Source organism: Microtus oregoni, unplaced genomic scaffold, assembly GCF_018167655.1.
Source record: "Microtus oregoni isolate MIOR12 unplaced genomic scaffold, Mior012 000045F_ref0000178, whole genome shotgun sequence".
Taxonomy (NCBI): domain Eukaryota; kingdom Metazoa; phylum Chordata; class Mammalia; order Rodentia; family Cricetidae; genus Microtus; species Microtus oregoni.
The window spans coordinates 7,576,091-7,587,881 of NW_024543219.1; the positions used below are offsets into that span (position 1 = coordinate 7,576,091).

Below are 11,791 nucleotides of genomic sequence, written 5' to 3' on the forward strand. Positions count from 1 at the left end.
ACAACCTGGGGAGGAAAGGTTATTTTGCTTATATGTCAGGATTTCTGTTTATCATCAAAAGGAGTCAGGACAGAAATTCTTTTTTTTTTTAAATATTTATTTATTTATTATGCATACAATATTCTGTCTGTGTGTATGTCTGCAGGCCAGAAGAGGGCACCAGACCTTATTATAGATGGTTGTGAGCCACCATGTGGTTGCTGGGAATTGAACTTAGGACCTTTGGAAGAACAGGCAATGCTCTTAACCACTGAGCCATCTCTCCAGCCCCCAGGACAGAAATTCTTAAAGGGAAGGAGCATGGAGGTAGGAGCTGGTGCAGAAGCCACAGAGGGATGCAGCTTGCTCCCATAGCTTGCTTAGTGTGCTTTCTTGTAGAATCCAGAACCACCAGCCCAGGGATGGCACCACCCTCAATGGCCTGGACCCTCCCACCTCAATCACTAATTAAGAAAATGCCTTACAGGCTTGCGTATAGCCTGATCTTCCCGAGGCTTTTTCTTAACCTAGGTTTTCTCCTCTCAGATGACTCTAGCTTGTGTCAAGCTGACATAAAACTAGTCAGCACAGTACCTTAATTAACTAATTTAGACCTTTGTAATTTCCATAAGTGGTTAGCTTTGCTTTTCATTCCGGAAACTTCTAGCCATCTTAATCTTTTTATACACACACACACACACACACACACACACACACACACGTATATATACATACACATATATGTTTATAAACATATACATATACATTCCTCTTTACTAAATATTTTTTATATTTATAACATTTAAACATTTTACCTACTGGCTTTCTTACTAAATACCCTGAAACATAATAGTGTTAATAAATACATTTACCATCTTCTCCCTATGGGACACTAAATGATGATTATCACCTCCTCATAAGGTCTCAATGACATACTAAAATTGGGTTTCATCAAAGGTCACCCTGGGGAACCAATGAATTTATTGGACTCGATTACAAAGCATGAGTGATAACATTATTGACAACAGTGTGGGTGACCCCAAAATAGTTACACTGGAGCGTCTTCACCCAACATATATGAAGGCTTAGCCTCATGGATAAAAGTCCTCTTTTTCTTAGTCTTTCCAGCCTGTAGACCCTAGTTTTCCTCCGAGACCTTGAGGCCCTATGTAATTAGGGCTTCACTGCACATATTCAGCCTGAATGGCCGTATCCATCTCTTCTTTATGTGGAGGGGTAATAACATTTATCAGGTTCCTCTGTGATCATTCTAGGTGGGCACAGCTGAAGGCGTGAGGATGAGTGTTCTTTAACTTAGAAGATATTATGTATAGATATTCCACACTTTCTTCATCCATTCTTCCATTGAAGGGCATCTAGGTTGTTTCCAGGTTCTGGCTATTACAAATAATACTGCTATGAACATAGTTGAACAAATGCTCTTGTCATGTGATAGGGCATCTCTTGGGTATATTCCCAGGAGTGGTATTGCTGGGTCCAGGGGTAAGTTGATCCCGAATTTCCTGAGAAACCGAAACACCGATTTCCAAAGTGGTTGCACAAGATTGCATTCCCACCAGCAATGGATGAGTACTATGCTGCGGTAAAAAACAATGACTTCTCGAATTTTGCATGCAAATGGATGGAAATAGAAAACACTATCCTGAGTGAGGTATCCCAGAGCCAAAAAGATGAACATGGGATGTACTCACTCATAATTGGTTTCTAGCCATAAACAAGGGTCACGGAGTCTACACTTGGTGATCCCAAAGAAGCTAAGTAAGAAGAACCTTCATCTGGTGATGGATGGAGACAGAGACAGAGACCCACACTGGAGCACTGGACTGAGCTCCCAAGGTCCCGATGAGGAGCAGAAGGAGGGAGAACATGAGCAAAGAAGTCGGGACCACGAGGGGAGCACCCACCCACTGAGACAGTGGAGCTGATCTATTGGGAGCTCACCAAGGCCAGCTGGACTGTGACTGAAAAAGCATGGGATAAAACTAGACTCTCTGAGCATGGCCAACAATGAGGGCTGATGAGAACCCAAGGACAATGGCACGGGGTTTTGAACCTACGTAATGTGCTGGCTTTGTGGGAGCCTAGCCAGTTTGGATGTTCACCTTCCTAGAAATGCACGGAGGGGGGAGGACCTAGGACTTACCACAGGGCAGGGAAATCTGACTGCTCTTTGGGCTGGAGAGGGAGGGGGAGAGGAGTGGGGGGAGGGGGAGAAAGGTGGGAGGAGGGGGAGGGAAATGGGAGGCTGGGAGGAGGAGGAAATTTGTTTTTTTTTTCTCTTTTCTCAATAAAAAAAATTAAAAAAAATAAAAATAAAAAAAATAAAAAAAATATTTTTTGGAATAAAAAAAAGAAGATATTATGTAATATTATATTACAGTTTGAGATAAATTACACACATAGGGTAATATAGTAAATGAATTTTACCTGTGAGGGATCTTTGAAAGGAACGGGTTTGGTGGGTCTGAGGTGGGCGGGCCACATCCCTTCTCCAGAGCCAGCTTTTCAGTGAGCTTTATGACAGTTTATCAACATTATCTATACTCAAAAGACATTTGTTTTCCTATAAAATGAATTCAGTGGTTTATACTGGACAGAAAACTGACGGCTGAGTACAGGGACAGCTGGCAGGGCCCAAAGCCTCTTTTTATCTTTATAGAGTTGTCAGGGAAGGAAATGCTATCTGTTGGGTCTGCTGGAGGCTGGCAGTGACACACAGTGTTTCTCTTCTAGACTGCTATGAAAGACAGTGTTCTAGAATTAATACGCCTTCCCACCGAGAAACCACTCTGTGCACCTAGAGACAAATGCAGGAAATAGCTCTTTAATAAGAGTGTAACTGGAAGAAGAGGTGCAAGGGATAGTGAAGAAAGCATCTTAGGTTTATGACAGCAAATTGGTGACATGTGATGGCATGAGAGACAGTAGAGCATCCGGATGACCAGTGAGTGGTGGGGTGGGGTTGGAGTCTGCTGGGATGTTTGTGGCCAAGGAGGAGCAGTCAGGTTAAGAGGAAGGATGAGCCGGGTGGTGGTGGCATATGCCTTTAATCCCAGCACTCGGGAGGCAGAGGTAGGCGGATCTCTGTGAGTTCGAGGCCAGCCTGGTCTACAAGAGCTAGTTCCAGGACAGGCTCCAAAGCTACAGAGAAACCCTGTCTCGAAAAACAAAAAAAACAAAAAAACAAAAAATAAATAAATAAATAAATAAATAAAATAAAATAAAAAAAAAATAAAAAGGAAGGATGAGATTGATGCAGGGCAAGTCCCTGACAGAGTTTGATAGGGAGGGGCTCTCCTGCTAGGAGTTGAGAGAGGGATTAAGTTTAGAGGTTCCTGTTAACAGCTTGATCTGTGAGAGGGCGAACCTCAGTAAGAATGGGAGCGGAGGTGACAGAAAGCTTGGAGGTAGGGAACCTTGACCGTTTGCAGTTGCATTAGAAGGTGTGGTTCAGGTCCTGCAAGCTAGCAGAGTCCCAGGTACCAGATTTAGGCGAGCATTTTCAGTTGTCAAGGGCGTACTGGGACCAGATCAAGATCCAATTTGAGGCCAAATTGTTTGAAAACTTTTAGGAGATAAGCAGAAGGCGGGCTGTTGAGAGTGGTGTGGGTCTGAACTGGCCAGGGCTAGTTTCCTTCTTGGAGTGTTCCCCCAAAGTCAGAAATATCACTGCAACAGACTATTAGGAAGGAAGAAAGACCTCAGCTATTGGGAAACGGATTGGGTCTTTACCTACTTTCGTGTTCTCAATAGGGAAAATGGCTGGTATGGGGTGTAGCTCTGGAAACAGCAGAGATGGCCCTCTCAAGGGCTGGAGGTTGGGTTAAAGGATAAGAAAGAGTGAGTTTACCACTCCTGGCAAGAAAGGATTAAGACAAAATCCCTGGTCCTGTCCACGGGAATGAGGCAGCTGGAAACCGTGGTCCCAGGTGGGGTGAGGTCTCCCAGTCAGGTACTGCAGGCCTCTGCTCAGCCTCCGTGAGTCCAGAGGGCAGAGCGGCTCTCAGAAGGATAAAGGAAAGACGGAAACCAGGAGATGTAGAAAGGGAACTTGGCAAACAAGGGCGCCTTCCCAGAGGCAGTTCCAGTGTTTTGGCACCAGAGTAAAAGAATTAAAGAAGCAGAGGAAAATGAGAGAATGAAAACTCAGATGGGCCTAGGCAGCGAGAGCCATCTCAAGGCGCAGAGGCAGTGTGTGAGGGAGCAGAACATACACTGGAGATGGGAGGAGATTCTGCAATCGAGGGGGTGAGGGCGAGGCAGGAGGAGCATGTGGCTTTGCTGGACCCAGCTGTTGTGGATAAACCGACGGGTGGGTGAGAAGCCAGAATGCCTGTCCTTGCACCTCTGGCTCAGGGTGTGTGTGGTGGGGCTTAGCTCCTCTCCAGAACTCCACCAGCAGCAGATTTCCTGGAACCCTGGGCCTGTTTTAGGACCCTGGGTTTTGGGGGGATTTTCCTTTAGCATCTTTCTCTCTGTGTATAGGAAGTCATTTCCTGGAGGTTCCAACGGAGTCAGCTGGAGGCCAGCCTGCAGAGCAGCTGTGTTCTGGGCTGCACCGGTCACCTCTGGCTGCACAGTAGGCTCTAACCCTGCATTTCTGTCTGCCTGTGTCTTATGCCACCTTTAGTGTCTCCCCGCCCCCAGCTCATCTGTCACCCACCACACAGAGAATTTCTGCTTCAGACTTCTGAGGGTCAATATTCAGCCTCTGGCTTCACAGCCTGTGTGGTCCTCTGTGTGGTGTGGTCCTCTGCTGTGGTGTGGCCAGCCCTTGGTTTCAGCTAGTTGTTCTGGTGACGTCACTGGTGTGTGTGTGTGTGTGTGTGTGTGTGTGTGTGTGTGGCAGCAGGGCAGGCTTTGCCAGTGTCTCCTGCGGACCTTGGTCCTAAGCCCCTAACCATATGCTGCAGATGGGTGCGTGATCATGGGCCCTCCTGCCTGCTTTGTGGGAGTTCTCAACTGGCTTTAAGTTTATTGTTCAGTTATTATCTCTTTCAGGAATAGAGATTATTGTGTGTTATCCTGACTTTTTTCTTTCATTCAGTTGAACCAGTAGGGCTTCCAATTCACTATCTTATATGGACTCTCATTTCACTCTTACCAGTTAGTACTTATTCCCTTCCTCTGCTTCCCCTCTCATCTCCCCTCCCCTTCCCTTCCCCTTTTCTTTCTTGAGTGACAGGGATGAAGCACAAGGCTCATATGTGCCAGGCAAGTGTTCTGCCACTGAGCTCCAACTCTTATAGGCTCAGGTATCAGAAATGTACTCTGTCTAGCTGGGCTAGCCTTGGCTGCCTGAGAAGTGTGTGTGTGTGTGTGTGTGTGTGGAGAGAGAGAGAGAGAGAGAGAGAGAGAGAGAGAGAGAGAGGAGGTAGGAAACTATCTTATGCTCACCAATGTCACAACTAAGAAGTGAAATGGACTTTCCTCCAGGGCAGCAGGATCCAGCAGAGCCAGGCCTGTTCACCATGCCTGGAGCAGCGGTCTGGGCCACTGGTGCCTGTCCCAGTCAAGCACTGGCTTCTCTGCGAGGATGTAGAGCCGTGGAATAACCCGGAGCAGAGTCCTGGCTAAGCACGTGGCTGTACTCACAGGCTCCACGGACGGGTGAGTGTTCTGATCTCCTAGCGTCTCCACCTCTCACCCAGAGGGACCTTGGCCTCTGTGGCAAGACTCAGAGCTGTAGAGAAGGTTACCCACATCTTGGTGGGTTTCCAGGAGGGAGCCGGATGGGGGGAGGCTGACTTGTACTCTGCCTGTCCACAGGGTTGGCTTTGCCATCGCCTGACGACTGGCCAAGGATGGAGCCCACGTGGTCATCAGCAGCCACAAACAGCATAACATAGACCGGGCAATGGCCATGCTGCAGGGGGAGGGCTGCATGCCATTGGCACTGTGTGCCATGTGGGGAAGGCAGAGGGCCGGCAATGGCGAGTGGCCAAGGTGAGAGGACAAGGAGTGGAAGGACAAGGAGAAGGGAGCTCAGAACCTTGGTTTCACTGCTCAGCTGTGGGAGAGGCAGGGTGGGAATGGGGGTCCAGGCCTTCTGCAAAGTGACAGAACTCCACAGCTGGAGAAATGTATAAAGGAATAGGGGATGCCCCAGGAGATGTTCCTGGAGAACAAGTTAGACCTCAGGGACCTCTGGTCCTGTCGGGATGGTTTCCTTTACAAGAGTTTGGCTTTCACAGGGTCTTTGTGACCATCTCTGGTTAACATAGCATTACCAGCTGTGCCTTGAGGACCTGCCCTCCTTGGCTGCCCTGAAAGATGAGTCCTCCTCAGGCCATCTCCACCCTCCCCACACCTCTCTCCACAGGGCCTGGAGCACTGTGGAAGTGTGGATTTGCTGGCACGCAATGCTGCAGTCAACACTCTGGTTGGGAGCACTCTGGTGGGGAGCACTCAGGTGGGGAGCACTTTGGTGGGGAACACTCTGGTGGGGAGCATTCTGGTGGGGAGCACGCTGGGGACAAGTGAACAGGTTTAGCACAAGGTGAGAGGTCAACTGGGCTTCTTCTAGAAGTTATTGTAAAGACAGGCCCTGGATGGTAGGGATAATCTGTGCTATGTTGTGCTTTATTTCACGATCTAGCCCCTACACTCTCCCTGCTCTTTCTTCTCATGGTTTATGTAGCTGTTTGCTCAGTGACTGTTACTCTGGTTGGTTGTCATCACGACAAGCTATCTGATAAAACACAGGGAGGGAGATTTGGTTCTCAGTGCAGAGTTTCAGACCATTTTCTTATGGACTGTGATGAGGCAGAATATCATCTCAGGAGGGCTTTGGAGAGGAAGCATTTCTCACCGTATGGTGGCCAGGAAGCAGAGAAGGGAGTAGGTGCCTGCAGTGGTGAGCTTCCTTCCTTCCCTTCTGTCTTAGTTAAAGCTTTATGGCTGTGAAAAGACACCATGGCCATGGCAGTTCTTATGAAAGAAAGCATTTGATTGGTGCTTGCTTAACGTTTCAGAGGTTCAGTCCATTTTCATCATGGCAGGGAGCGTGGCAACGTGCAGGCGGCCATGAATGCTGGGAGCGTGTAACACCTGTCCGCCATGAATGCTGGGAATGACACCTGGCTATTGCTTCAGAGCCTTTGTTGCCTTGTTATCTGTCTCAGCTGCAGGCAGTGACTTAATCCCTTGTGAAACTTTGTTGAAGATTTCTGAGAAGTGTCCCTCATCCCTGCCACGTGATGCTTTCTGTGCTGTTCAGTAAAAGAGAGAACAAAGCCCTCGGTTAGGGACAGATTCACAAGACATACATCAGGCAGTCACTAGGACATAGATTCAGATGCATCCAGCAGAGAGATTATAGCTGAGCCAGAGACAGTATGGTCCAGAGTCACAGGAGACACAGGGAGAGAAGTGGAGAATTCAAATCTGGGCTAGCTCTTGGTTCAGCTCCTCTAGGAGGAAGTCTTTAGATCTACCTTCCCTCTGTGTGGCTATTATTTTTAAATCTGGGGTTTCTGCATGAAGGTAGTATTCCAGGAGCACAGGCATGGGAAGAGGCTGTGGTTTTTTCCTCCTTAATCTCCTTAACTGTGTGAGCTGATCATCCTTGTCTAGACTCTGGTTTTACAGCTAAATAATCCCCCTGTACTTACTCACACCTATAACGGGGCTTTCCCATTTCATTCTGAAGGGAAAAACCTACACCAGGCCGTTTCCTACACCTTGTTTTCTGTGTCCAGTGAGTGCATCTGTGCCCGGACCCGAGTCTTACTGTGCTCCTCACCGACGCGTTACATACCTACATACCGGCAGAAGGTTGTCTCTAGGAGAAGAAAAAGTTCCCAATCGTCATTTCTTTCTTTTAAAAAGTTTTAAATTATTTTATATGTATGGGTGTTCTGCCTGAATGAACACCTATGTGCCACATGTGTGTAGTGCCTATGGCCAGAAGAGGGCAGTCAATCCCTTAGAACTGCCGTTCTAAGTGTGAGCTGCCATGTGGGGGCTGGGAATTCAATCCCAGACCTCAGGGAGAGCAACTAGGGCTCTTAACTACTGAGCCAATTCTCTCTAACCTCCTGACCATCTCCCCGTCTGTGTGTGTGTGTGTGTGTGTGTGTGTGTGTGTGTGTGTATGTAGAGTGTGTGAAGCCAGAGGTCAAAAACCAATGTCTTCCTCTATCTCTGTCCACCATTTTCTTTGAAAGACAAGGTCTCTGGCTGAACCTGGAGCTCACCAATCCGATTTGGCTTGACTGGCCAGTGAACTCCAGAGATCTCCCTGCGTCTGCTTTTTCAGCTCCAGGACTGCAGATTTGCATGGGTGCTGGGGATCAACCCCAGGCCCTCGAGCTTTCACCACAAGCATGTTGTTACTGACAGAGCCATCTCCCTAGCCTCCCTCCCCCCAGTCTCTATCTGCTTCTTAAATAGTGTTCATTGATAGGCATTTGTGCCCCTGTCTGGGGTCACTTCACCAAACCTCCTCTATTCTTCCTTCTAGCACGTAGTTTTCTGCTCATCTCTTCTTAGAAGAGATAGAAGAAGAGAACATTTATAAGGCAGCGGTTCTCAACCTGTGGGTCATGACCCCTTTTGAGGGGGGCCAAACAACTCTTATTCGGGGTCACCTAACACTATCAGAAATATCAGATATTTATATTAGGATTCATAAAAGTAGCAAAATTTTAGTTATAAAGTAGCAATGTAAATAATTTTATTGTTGGGGGTCACCACAGCATAAGGAACTGTATTAAAGGATCTCAGCATTAGGAAGGTTGAGAACCACTAGTATAAGGGATAAACACGGACATTCTGTTTAGAGAATTAGGATTGGAATCTCAACCACTCATTGGCCTCAGTTTCCTCATGCAGAGTGGGGGTAGAAATGGGACCTTCACTGCACTGTGTGGCTGTCATAACACCGTGGCTGGTGATAAATCTTTAGCTTCATGTCTCCTCTTGCCTCTCTCTCTTCTTAGGAGCACTACTGTCATCTTGGTCTTCCATCTTAGCTTGTATTCCACTTGTGGTAAGAGCTTGGTTAGTTCTTGGTTGGTGCAGAGGAAGGGGTAGCCATGTATTTTTCAGAGCCACCCAGGGACAGCATCCAGGATAGACCCTTGTCTTACTCCTGATGTCCTGGGCTGAGCTTGTATCTATAGAGCTTTGTCCTTTAACAAGGTTGGGCAGAGTGCATCTGAGCACTGGGCTTGCTCAACTGTGATCCTTTGTGCATGAGAACTCCGACAGACACTTTCCTCTACCCCTTCTCCATCCCAAACATGCATAATTCTCTTTCAGGAACTGGGTGCCTACAGTGTCAGCAAGGTAGACCTGCTAGATCTCACCAGGACACTGGCATTGGAGTTGGCACCCAGGAACATTCGGGTGAATTGTCTGGTTCCAGGAATTAGTAAGACTACTTCAGCTAAGTGGTGAGGACTGGGTGTCCCCAACCTGACAGCATGACTGAGGTCCTCGCTGTCCTCTGAACTCAGCTGAGCTCAGTCCACTGATGCTGCCAAAGGCAACCATGGCTGCTTGGCCAGGTGGTCACGTTAGGGTCCCACCCATTTCCTTGTCTCAGTCCTGTTGATTCAGTTGCCTCTTCCAATTGCCGCGCCCCGTGTCCCTGTGCCTGTGCTCTGTGTGCTAGAACCCAATTTGCGAGCTTCAGGAAAGGGGCTGGAGGTTGAGAATACAGACACAGAGACAGACCGACACACGCAGAGACAGACCAACACACGGACCTCCAAACGCTGGTTCAGAAAGCCCCCAGAATGCCCCTTTTATTCTGTTCAGGGGCCGATTATATAGAGATAGCCACGCCCCAGCCAAATCCACCAGAAACCACTCTCCTGCCATCAGGAACTCCTGAAGGTCTCGTGCTCAGAGCAGCTGTAGGCACTCAGATCAGGGGGAAACAAGTTGTTTACAAGAAATTCAGGATCTAGGGTCTCACTGCTCCCAACAGTATAGAGCAATGAGGCTTTCTGAATCACTTAAAGGAGAACTGCCAGCTACAGAGGTGAGTGGGGTTTGCAGTTCTGGTGGTCTGAGCATAGCTGGGGAGGCACAGCTGGGGAGGATGTCTCTTTTGATGGACTTTTCCCTTTGCTGAAGTCTGGGTTCACATGACTCCCCTTAAGCCCTATGGGACTCTATACCATCTGTAGCCCAAGAGCTCTGGGGTGTCAGAACCAGAGTGCAAAGATTCTTCCCCTCCAGGATTGGGCAGCCTGAAGACTGGGCGGGACTTGTGTCCTTCCTGTGCTCGGCAGGTGCCAGCTACAACACCAGGGAGAACATTGTGGGGGTTGGCTGTTCTTCTCAGCTCTGAGGGCTTTGGAGGGCTGATCACTGAAGGTAGTGGCATCTAAGGAGAGTGTCTGAAGCTTTGTGAGGCTAGCAGTTTGGGGCTCCCCTATGCTAGGCTCGAGGAAGAAGAAAATCCATCAGCATTCTCATTTCAAGCTTCTCCACAGGACCACTAGAGATTTGATGGACCCCACCAACATTCGAGGCTCTTGATATGAGGTTGTGGGCTTAAGATATAATGGACTTGATAGTCTGGAAGAATCTTAAGCAAAAGGAGTGGAAGCCAAGGCCCTAAAGGATCAAAACTTTCCCTGTAATTTGTTTTACCTAAAGTAAAATCAGAATTATTCTTACCTCTAGGTGCTCTTGGCAAGGTTGGAGTCAAGAGAAACATGGCAGGGATGGGCCTTTCCTGTCTGCTGTGGCAGACCCATCGCAGTGGGGACTGGAAGCAGGGCAGGGGTTTGCTGACCCTTCTCCCTCTCTTCCACGAGAGTGGAGGCAATATTGCCAGCCTGTGGAGCAGTGAGGGTGTCACCCAGAGGGAAAATCCTGTTTCTAGATGGAGTATGGAGAAGGGGACTTTGCTTGTAATGGAGCAGTGTTCAAATATTGGAACTGGTGACCCTGTGATGTGTGTTTGGATTGGGGGAGACTGCTGTTAGGATAGGAGAGGCTGAGGAGCAAGTGCAGGTAAAAATGGCATGCGTGTGTGAGTACGCATGTGCACATGTGTGTGCGCGCGCTGTGTGTGTGCATGTGCGTGTGTGTACATTTGTGTGTGTGCATTTGTGTGTGTGCATTTGTGTGTGTGTGTGCGTGTGTGTGTAGGGAAGGTTTGCACTCCACACATGGTTCTAGTCTCCTTCATGTCCAGAACCAGTGAGGTGAGGGAGTGGGCGGTGAGGAGCAGCAGAAGAGCCAATGACTCCCACTTCACCTGCTGTGTCCTTACTGCCCACATCTCATAACCTCCTAGTGGCCCCATGGGCTGAACAAGGATGAGACCTGGAATGTTAGATGTCCTCCTCCAGCCTTGCTCAGCTTAGGGGTTGAGGGCTGTGGATACCCTGCACGCCTGCTTTCTTGGAAGATCTACCTCAGTATCTACTTGGTTCCCAGCAGGACCAAGAATTTCTCCTTAGCTAATATTTGAGGAAAAAGAAAGAAAGAAAGAAAAAACCAGAACCAAAAGAAAACCAAGATTGGCCCTCCAGAGAGTGCCTGCTGGCTGGTAGTTGTGTGCATGGGGGTTGGGGGAGGAACTAAAGTACCATTAATAACAGAAGGCTGTGGGTGGGGTTAATGCACTTCCCACTCCTCGGCTGTGGGGGAAGAACAAGCCCTCTCCTTGGAGTAGTTTGTTGTATATTTGTATATTTCAGAAAGGACTCCAGCTGTCTGTGCCCAGGGTCCACCGTTGTCCAGAGTGGAGTGTCTCCATGCTGAATCGGGACAGAAGGAGTGGTCTTGGGGGAGTGTCTGAGACTGGGTAGCTGGGTTGGAGAGT

At 48.3% G+C, this 11,791-nt stretch overlaps 1 pseudogene; it reads left to right on the top strand.

The window, feature by feature from the left end:
• Positions 1–3,901: 3,901 nt before the first annotated feature.
• Positions 3,902–9,402, top strand: LOC121434907 (annotated as a pseudogene).
• Positions 9,403–11,791: the final 2,389 nt, after the last annotated feature.